We start from the raw sequence: 9,815 nt of genomic DNA on the forward strand, positions 1-9,815 counted from the left end.
GATTCTTAGGATAAATTCCCTGAGGTAGACTCACTGGATCATAAGGCATTTCCATTTTTAATTTTTTGAGGAAACGCCATACTGTTTTCCACAGTGGCTGCACCAGTCCTCATTCCCACCAACAGTGCACTAGGGCTGCCTTTTCTCCGCATCCTCACCAGCACTCGTTTGTTGATTTATGGATGGTAGCCATTGTGATAGGCCTGGTAGTATTTTTTTTTCCTTCCATTTTTAGCCTACCAGATGCTGCTTCTTGCTGCTATTGGTATACCTGCCTCTGACTACTCCCTTTCTAATTGTCAGCTGCTAATCTGTGCTTAAAAATCGTATAACTAAACATGTTAAAATTACGTTTATGCAGTGGTTCTTCTATTGTGGTTCTTGGACCAACATCACTGAGAAATGTGTTAGAAATGCGAAATTGAGCTGCTGGTAGCCGCAGGTAGGTGTGGGTGGTGGTAGCAAGACTGTGTAGGGCGGCTAGCAGCTCATGGCGCTGGGCGTGTTACTTTCCCTGCAGCGGTGCCGCCCCAGGGCGGCTCTTGTGTAAGCAGAAGGCAGGAGCATCTGGCAAGGCGTCCCATGGGAGGCTCATGGGTCCTGTGGCAGCTAGAAGGATGGGGGCAGGTGGGCACCGCACTTGCCTGCGGGCAGCAGTGCCACGTGGAGCGGCAGCAGCTCCTTCACCAGTCTGGTAGTGGGCGTGTTTGTGGTGTGCGTGGTGCACACCTGCTGGGTCACGTATGGCATCGTCTGCACACACCCCATGCACTGGCGACGGTAATTGCATCCAGCCGTACCTGGCCCAGAGGCCCGAGCTACGGCTGAGCATGTATGCCACCACACGGCTCGGCCTTGGTGCTGAGAACAATGTGGATCTTGTCTTGAATGTGAAAGACTTTGACGTGTAGTCCAAATCTGAAAGGACAGTTAATGCTTCTGTACCCAAGAAAACAACAAATAACGGGACGGTGTATACGTATATCTTCCTTCCTCATGCTGGCATTCTGCCATGGCACGATGGGGAGCAGGTGCACCTTGTGTGCCCTCTGACCACCTACATGGTCCCTAAACCGGAAGAGGTCAATCTGCTTTCTAGGGAATCTGCTGCACAGAAGATTGAAGCTGAGAAGAAGCCAGTGATTGCCCTGGACGAGCCCAGTTTCTCACTGAAGACCAAGACTGACACTGAACGTGATGGTGGACAACTCTGTCTTTGACAGGTCCACCCCGCCTGCCAATGTGCATCCATACATGAAGATGATCCAGCTCGGGAAGACCATGCAATACCCCTCATCCTGTTCTTCAGCCAGCTCAGCAATCAGGTGAAGGACCTCATGGTCATCAACACTGCACCCCTGAGCAGCCCCTCACTATGTCCTACACACAGATCTCACTGGAGAGGCTCTGCTTCCGGATCCACAGGCGGTTCAGGTTTTCGGAGAAAGATGCTAATGAAATGAAAGGAATTTTGGTCGGTGCCAACTTGTATTTCTTTTTTTTTTTTAAGTGTGTTTTATTGATTATGTTGTTACAGTAGTTCCAATTTTTTCCCCTTCACTCCCCTCTGCGCAGTACCCGCCTTCCCCGAGCAGTCCCATCTCCCTTAGTTCATGTTCATGGGTCGTGCATAGAAGTTCTTTGGCTTCACCCTTCCCTATATTATTCTTAACTTCCCCCCTGTCTATTTTATACCAACCAATTATGCTTCTTAGTCCCTGCACCATTTCCCCATTTCTCCCCCTTCCTCCTCCCAGCTGATAACCCTCCAAATGACCCCCGTACCTATGATTCTGTTCCTATTCTGCTTTGATTAGTTGCATTTTGTTTTTAATTTTTTAGATTCAGTTGTTGATAGTTGTGAGTTTGTTGTCATTTTAATGTTTATAATTTTGATCTTCTTTTTCTTAAGTCCCTTTGACATTTCATATAATAATAGCTTGCTGATGAGGAACTCCTTTAATTTTACCTTGTCTGGGAAGCACTTTATCTGCCCTTTTATTCTAAATGATAGCTTTGCTGGATAGAGTAGTTTTGGTTGTAGGTCCTTGCTTTTCATCACTTTGAATACTTCTTGCCAGCCCCTTCTTGCCTGCAGAGTTTCTTTTGAGATATTAGCTGATAGTCTTATAGGCACCCCTTTGTAGGCAACTCTCTGCTTTTCTCTTGCTGCTTTTAAGATTCTGTCTTTACCTTTCAACTTTAGCATTTTAATTATGATGTGTTTTGGTGTGGTCCTCTTTGGGTCTAGCTTGTTTGGGACTCTCTGTGCTTCCTGGACTGGTATGTCTATTTCCTTCACCAAATTTGGGAAGTTTTCCTTCATTATTTTTTCACATAAGCTTTCAATTTCTGACTCTTCCTCTTCTCCTTCTAGCACCCCTGTGATTCAGATGTTGGCACATTTAGAGTTGTCCCAGAGGTTCCTAAGCCTCATCTCATTTTCTTCAATTCTTGTTTCCTCATTCTGTACTGGATGACTTTTTTTCTTCCTTATGTTCCAAATCATTGATTTGAACCCAGGTTTCCTTCCCTTCACCATAGGTTTTGTGTGGATTTTCCTTCATTTCACTTAGCAGGGCCTTCACTTCTTCCCTTATGCATTTGCCATACTCAAGCATATTTGTCAAGCCTGTGAGCATCTTTATCACCAGTGTTTTGAATTCTGCAACTGTTAGGTTGTCTATCTCCTCATCTGTTAGGTTGGCTATCTCCTTGTCGCTAGTTCTCCCACTGGAACCTTGATCCATTCCCCCTTTTGGGCCGTATTTCTCTGTCTCCTCATTCTGACAGGCTCCTGTGTTTGTTTGCCTCTGTGTCTTAGGTAGAGCTTTTGCAACTGTTACATTGTAAGGACGGAGCCTTAGGGATTCATTAGTATAGGGCGACCCGTTACACCACGTTGTGGAGCTGTATGTGGGGGAGGGGGAACAACGCTGCCTGCCCAGCGCTGGCCCCTTTTCCAAGCACCTCTCCCACTTCCATATGGGACTGGCGCCCCTCTAGCTGCTGCCTTGGCTGTTGTTTCCACAGTGAGTGGGTCTGCGGATGTTCTAGGGCCCTGGGGGCCCTTTAAACAAGCGGACTCTGCTGAGAGACTGGCAGTTTCTTCCTCTGCCCCAACCCCCACTGGTTTGCACAGTCAGAAGCAATGAGGCTTTATTGTCCCCGGTGCTGGGACTGTGAGCTGTGCAGTCTGGTTTGGTGCTGGGAGCGCTCCCCAGGTGTCTCTCCCAACTTTTTAAAATATGTAAACTGTGCTTTCCGCTGGCCTGCCACCACTGCCGCTCCTGCCTCACCACACCGCATCCTCTCTGCCCCTCCTACCTGTCTGGATGAGCATTTCCTCTTTATATGTTTGTTTGCTAGGCTTCCATGCAGCTTGATTTTCTGGAACTTCTGGTTGTCTCTAGTTTTGAGGTAGTCGTATTCCTTCTTAGTTGTCGAGGGAGATGTAGCATGTCTCTCTATGCCTCCTTCTTGTCCAGAAGTCCGCCCAACTTGTATTTCTTAACATTGACCTTCTTTGCCACAATGTTTCACCTTCTGATTGATTTTCTGGCATTTAAAAACAACATCAGTTTCTGGAAGATAAAGAAGAGCACGATTGGGATGTTCACCAAAGCAGTGCTCTGGCACTACTTCAGCAAAGCGGTCATCTTCTGTTTCTGCTGCTGCTGGTCCCAGCAGGTGTCAGAGCTGTCATCAAGCTGTGGAAGGTGAAAAAGGCTCTGAAAATGACTCTTGTTTGGAGATGCCCCTGGCCCAAGTTCAGTCTGGCACCTCCAGTGAACCCGAGAGGAAAACCAAAGAGTTTGACACTCAGGCCATGAAGGACCTGTCCTACTTGATCTACCCTCTGTGCATCAGGGCATCGTCTACTCACTGGTCAACATCAAGTATAAGAGTTGGCGTTGCTGGTTAATCGACAGCCTTGTCAATGGGGTGTGTGCCTTTGGCCTTCTCTTCGTGCTGCCCCAGCTCTTCGTGATCAGCAAATTGAAGTCCATGGCACACCTGCCCCGGAAGGCCTTCACGTACAAGGCCTGCAACACCTTCACTGGTGGTGTGTTTGCCTTCATTATCAGCATACCTACCTCCCACCTCCTGGCCTGTTTCAGGGACATCGTGGTGTTCCTTGTCTAACTGTATCAGCGACGACCCTGCCCTATGGATAGGAGCAGAGCGAATGAGTTAGGGGAGCCCTATGATTAGAGGCTCCAGCAGAAACCCCACACACTGAGGCCTGGCCCGGGCCACCCGGGAGCCACTACACAGCATCTCTTGGATGGTTAACTGACTATTTTTGGACACTTTTGGTGAATTCCTGGACGTTACTTACACCTTCTGTATTGCCAAAACCCCTGAGCATCTCTCATACATCTCCTGAATCCCTTCATGTGGTATTTGAGAGGAGCTGGCTTCACTTTACAGTGCCCCCAGACTGAAGATGTCTGTGTTGATCACTAAGGTGCTGGGCGCTCCTGGTCACCCTTGGCCATTGGTGGCTCTCACCACAGGAGCGTTTAGTGTGAGCAGTGGCTGCACTGTCACCACAGTGTTTCCCAGCCTGGCAGACCCCATAGCAGGGAGGTATGGGTTTCCATCTCCAGTTGTCTGTAAGTGTTCCTTACGTGAATTTCAAATGCTTCTCAATCCATGCTGTATAGACTCTGGGGTCAAAGGGCCTTTTTTTTTTTTTTTTTTTTTTTCTTTAAAACTGGTCTCTTTTTAAAGCTTCATGTATGTATGTTTCTATTTTAAATAAATTTCTCTGGTTGAAAAAAAAAAGAAGCAAACTCTCAGGCCCTACTTCAGATTTATTGAATTGGAGAACTCTGGGGTAAATCCCAGCAATCTGTGTTTTCACAGGCCCTCCAAGTAACTCTGATGTCTGCTCAAGTGTGTGATGTACTGCCCTCCGACACTGGATAATGCACACCCCTGGGTCCCCATCTGAGAAATGTGACTTAGAAAGGTCTGCAGTAGAGCCCAGTACCATTAATTCTTTTTTACTAGCCTTAACTTTTAAAGCAATACCCCAAATTCTAATGAAAGTGGTCAAAAGACACACTTGGAGAAACATTTCCTAAGCCTAGACCAGTGCTTATCACACTTCACTGGTATTTTTGTTAAGGTGCATATTCAGATTTAATAAGTCTGAGGTACAGCCTTTAAATGGGCTCCCAGGTAATACCTATGCTACTGGTGAGTGGGCCATCCTTTGAGGAGTAAGGCTCTAGAACCTCATATAGAAGGAACTTTATGTGTTTTTTATTTGACTTTGTTTTAGAATACTTTTAAGCTAGAATTTTTTGGATAAGTAAAAGCAGTATCAGCCTTCCTTGTTTTCACAAAACGTGTAATTTTCTCCAAAATAAAATATTTTCAAGGGTGTTTATTCATACTTTTAAAAATCATGTTTTTATTTTTCAATTAAATCTGACATACAGTATTGTATTAAAAAGTGAAAGAATTAAGAAGTACAAATTGGCAGTTACATAATAGCCATGGGGATGTAAGTCGTCGGCAGCCGTCCGTCTCGAGAGACGATGGTGTAGCTTCTTAAGAGTCTATCTGCACCGCCGAGAATGGCTGTGCAGTCCGACTCGGGAGTGACACGGTATCTGTCTCCTCCCGTGTTGAATCGACATCTTGCGATGACGCTGGAGTGTCCTCTCCAGTGAAGCTGAAGCTACAGAGCCTGGGCAGGGTGATATGGAGGGTCTGCTGTTGCCCATGCAGCAGACCTCCCCTCTCTTCGCAGCTGAAGGGTCCAAGGGAAAGACGGAGTCAATACAGCTTGGCTTCAGGTGCGCCGCAGGAGTTGCCGGTGTTGACTACAACGTCAAACCGCCTTAGGGACTCCGGCTCCGGATTTTCTGTCGGGGTTTACTCCCTTAGCCTTTCCCCTGAAGAGGTATGCCGCAAGGCAGCGGAGGTTTTTTGGAGTCAGAGTTTTCCTTCTCTGATGTGCCCTGACTGGAAGATCGAACCAGCGACACCTAGCTCGCAGGCCGACGCTCAATCCACTGAGCCAAACCAGCCAGGGGCGGGGATGTAAGTACAGCATAGGAAATATAGTCAGTAATGTTCTGATAACTATGTATAGTTCCAAGTGGGTATGAAATTTATCAGGGTGATCATTTAGTAAGTTATATACTGTCTAATCCCTCGGGAGTATACCTGAAACTAATATTTATACCTTTTTAAATTAAAAAAAATATTTTATTTGTAATACGAGTTAGTTGGCTCTAAGTACATGATAAAAGAATTCTTCCTATGAGTAAAATTCTATGAGCTTTAATTTTTAAACCAAGTATCATCCTTTCAGGCTTCTCAGGAGCCTTTTATTCTCTCCTGGGCTTTAAGTATACCTCCAGGAGGGAAGGGTAGACAAGGCTTCCCTATCACAAGGGCCAACATTCTATGACAGATTGCATCGTTCTTTCTGGAGCTAAAGTAGATGCTGTCTTGTCTCTAGTCTAAACTCCGGTTTCAGCATTTCATCTCCTCCCTGAAGGGTACTGATAAGCCAAGCCTTTCCCCGCAGGTGAAATCATTTGTTCCCTCTAAAGGAGCATCCTGAATGTTTCACCCTTTCAGGAGGGAATGGGGCTCCAAGGCAGGCCTTCGTGCTGGTCCCTGGCTTTGGCAATCTCTGGACCTCTCCTTATAGAAAGAAAATACCTTGGTAGGGAGGCAGTCATGGAAACTCCTCACACTTCACCTTGTGGGTGGCTTTACACATTGCCATTACATAGGGAGCTTGTGTTGGTTTCTCCCCACGGGCAGGAAAAACAGATCAATGGGAAATTATGTCAATCTGGAAAGCTGTTTATTTCTCTTATTTCAAGTTGGATAAATTACTCCAGAACATGAGTTCTAAAATGAAGCCAGTAGCCCCCAAATACCTTAGTATGGCAACTGGGCCTTCAAAGTGGGGTCTGTTGATTTTCAGGACCGACAGTGCTGCTGCTAATGTTACAAAATGGAGTTAAAAATTACTTTAGTTTATTTTGTGGAAGATCCAACCTTAGGGTTATTTTAGGTAAGCTGCAATGTCACATACTTGTTTCCACCGTCTCTATTTCACCTCTTTTGTTTCTTCTTTTCATGCTGTTAGACTAGTGTAATGGAGCTGGTATCAGACAGACCTGAGGTTCAAATTTAAGCATCTTTTCTTTACTAGCTGTATGGCCTTGAGCAAATGACTTAACCGTTCTAAGCCTTAGTTTACTCAAGCGTAAAATTAAGATAACACCTATATTGTAGGGTTATTATGAGCATTGAAGATATTGTAAAGCATCTAGCAATGATGTCTATTACATAGAGAATGCTCAATAATTAGAAGCTGCGCTATTAATGGCAACATTATTAGCTGCCCTCTTCATGTCTCAAACTTGGTATGAGAATAAATTCTGATATGTGTATGCTCTTTGCCAATTATAAATTATGATACTCAGGATAGTACTATACCTTATTATTACCTAACCATTGTTTTCTGTTAATCTATAACACATACTGTCCACTCCAGATGGGTTTGCTCACTGTACCATCTAATACTTCTTTATGCTATCTTTATGCTGTTTCCCATTGGATTCATGTCTTTCACCCATCTCAGTGAGTCTCAAATGTGTTCAGGTCGCAGAGCACCTAAAGTCATGGTTCTCTTAGTAGAATATCACAAAATAACTATTAAACATAGAATAAATATCTATATGATTGTGCTAAATGTATTACTATCTTTGTGTATTTTAATTTAGAGAAGCTGTAGCAAGTATCAAAGAATTAAAGAGGTGTGTAGAGGGAAATACCAAGTTGAGAAAATGTTATCTTAATTGTTTCAAAAATTGATAAAAGATTACTATTATTTTATTTAAATAATGGGACACCCTGGCCCATTGTGCAGAAATCTCAGTGCTCAAAGAGAGGATTTTGAGATACACTGGACTATCCATCCAAAGGGTATCCATCCCTTAAAGCTAATCTCTAGTCCCATCTTCTTTAGAAGGACTTCCTTAATCATTGCAGTACTCTAACCAGTCTGTCTTTTCTGAATTTGTTCTTACGTAGCATCACTACCATGAAATAGACTGAATTGTTCTCTGAGAGCTTCATGGATCCTAATTCCCTCACTGTAATTGTAAAAGAAAAAGAAGACAAAGAACATAGATTAAGATAATAATGATACCATAAAGAGAGGTAATAGCCCTGGCTGGTGTGGCTCAGTGGATTGAGCACTGGTCTGAGAACCAGGGGGTCACTGGTTCAGTTCCCAGTTGGAGTCCATGCCTGGGTTGCAGGCTGGGTTCCCCGGTTATGGGCGTGTGAGGAGCAACCACACACTGGTGTTTCTCTCCCACTCTTTCTCCCTCCCTTCCCCTCTTTCTAAAAATAAATGAATATAAGCTTTAAAAAGAAAAGAGAGAGAGAGGTAACAGAAAGGAGAAGAAAAATATCCAAAGAAATGACTGAAGACTCACCAAATTTATTGAAAGACAATAAACTATGAACCCAAGGAGCTCAATAAGATCCAAGAAGGGTAGACACAAAGATACCCACAAACTAACAATCCTACTAAAATTGATGAATATCAAAGACAAGGTGAAAGTGTTGAAAGCAGCAAATGAAAAATGACGTGCCATGAAAAAAATCCCCAATAAGATTTATGACGCACTTCTCAGCAAAAACACTAAAGGCTGAAAGGCAATAGTACATATTACATTTTTTTTAATGGCTAAAGAAAATATCAACTAAGAATCTTATATCTAACAAAGCTATCATTAAAAATGGAGGCAAAGTAAAAACCTCTCTCAGATAAAAGCTGAGAGAATTTTTTTTTGTTAGCTGACAAGCATTACAAGAATTACTAAAATAAGTTCTTCAGGCTGAAAGCAAATGATTCCGGAAGGTAAATGGAATCCATATGAACAAAGAGTACTAGTAAAAGTAATTATAAAATATACTATAAACTTTTCTCCCTTCTTTTCTTAGCTGATTTAAAATGTAAAAGTATAAATAATATGTATAGAATGTATTATTGGGTCTATAACAAGTACAAATGTAATATATGTGTAATAATTTCCCAATAACAGTACAAAGAAGGAGAAGGGGAAAAAAAGAAGAGTACAGCTGGTAAAATTATAGTAATGTATTGTTGAGTTTGTAAAATTTATAAATGTATTATATATAACAACAATGCCCCACATGGAGGGGGGGAAAACAGAGCTATATAGAAGTGAAGATTTTATATGACACTAGAATTAAGATAATTTAAATCTGAAGCTTATTCTGATAAAATGTATTTTAAGTCCTAAAAAATGACTAAAACTGTAAAATTAAAAATGGCGAAAAATTATAGCCCTGGCCAGTGGCTCAGTTGGTTGGAGCCCTGTCTTGTACACCAAAAGGTTATGGGTTCAGTTCCCGGTCAGGGCACATATCTGGGTTGCAGTTTCGATCCCCAGTTGGGGCACATGCAGGAGGCAAGTGATGGATGTTTATCTCTCACATTGATGTCTCCCTCTCTCTGTCCGTCGTTTTGTCCCTCCCTTCCTCTCTGCCCTTCCTCTCTCAAATCAATAAAAACATGTTGGGTGAGGATTTTTTTTAATGGTGAAAAATTAGTAATGATATTTAAATGCTACATTTTAAAATATTCCAGAAAACAGTAGAGGAGAAAACCCATGAGAAAAAAAAAAAAGAGAGAGAAAGAAAACAAAATAGAGGGGGGGAAAAAGCCACAAAACACATAGAAAGCAAAAAGTAAAATGGCAGATGTAAATACAACTATATCAATAATAGCATTGACT

The 9,815-nt window shown here is 43.1% G+C and overlaps 1 pseudogene; it reads left to right on the top strand.

The window, feature by feature from the left end:
• The first annotated feature begins 490 nt into the window (after window positions 1–490).
• On the top strand, window positions 491–4,296 carry LOC149990441 (lipid scramblase CLPTM1L pseudogene; annotated as a pseudogene).
• The last annotated feature ends 5,519 nt before the right edge of the window (window positions 4,297–9,815 follow it).

This window comes from Furipterus horrens, unplaced genomic scaffold, assembly GCF_987537825.1.
Source record: "Furipterus horrens unplaced genomic scaffold, mFurHor1.1.pri manual_scaffold_17, whole genome shotgun sequence".
NCBI lineage: Eukaryota > Metazoa > Chordata > Mammalia > Chiroptera > Furipteridae > Furipterus > Furipterus horrens.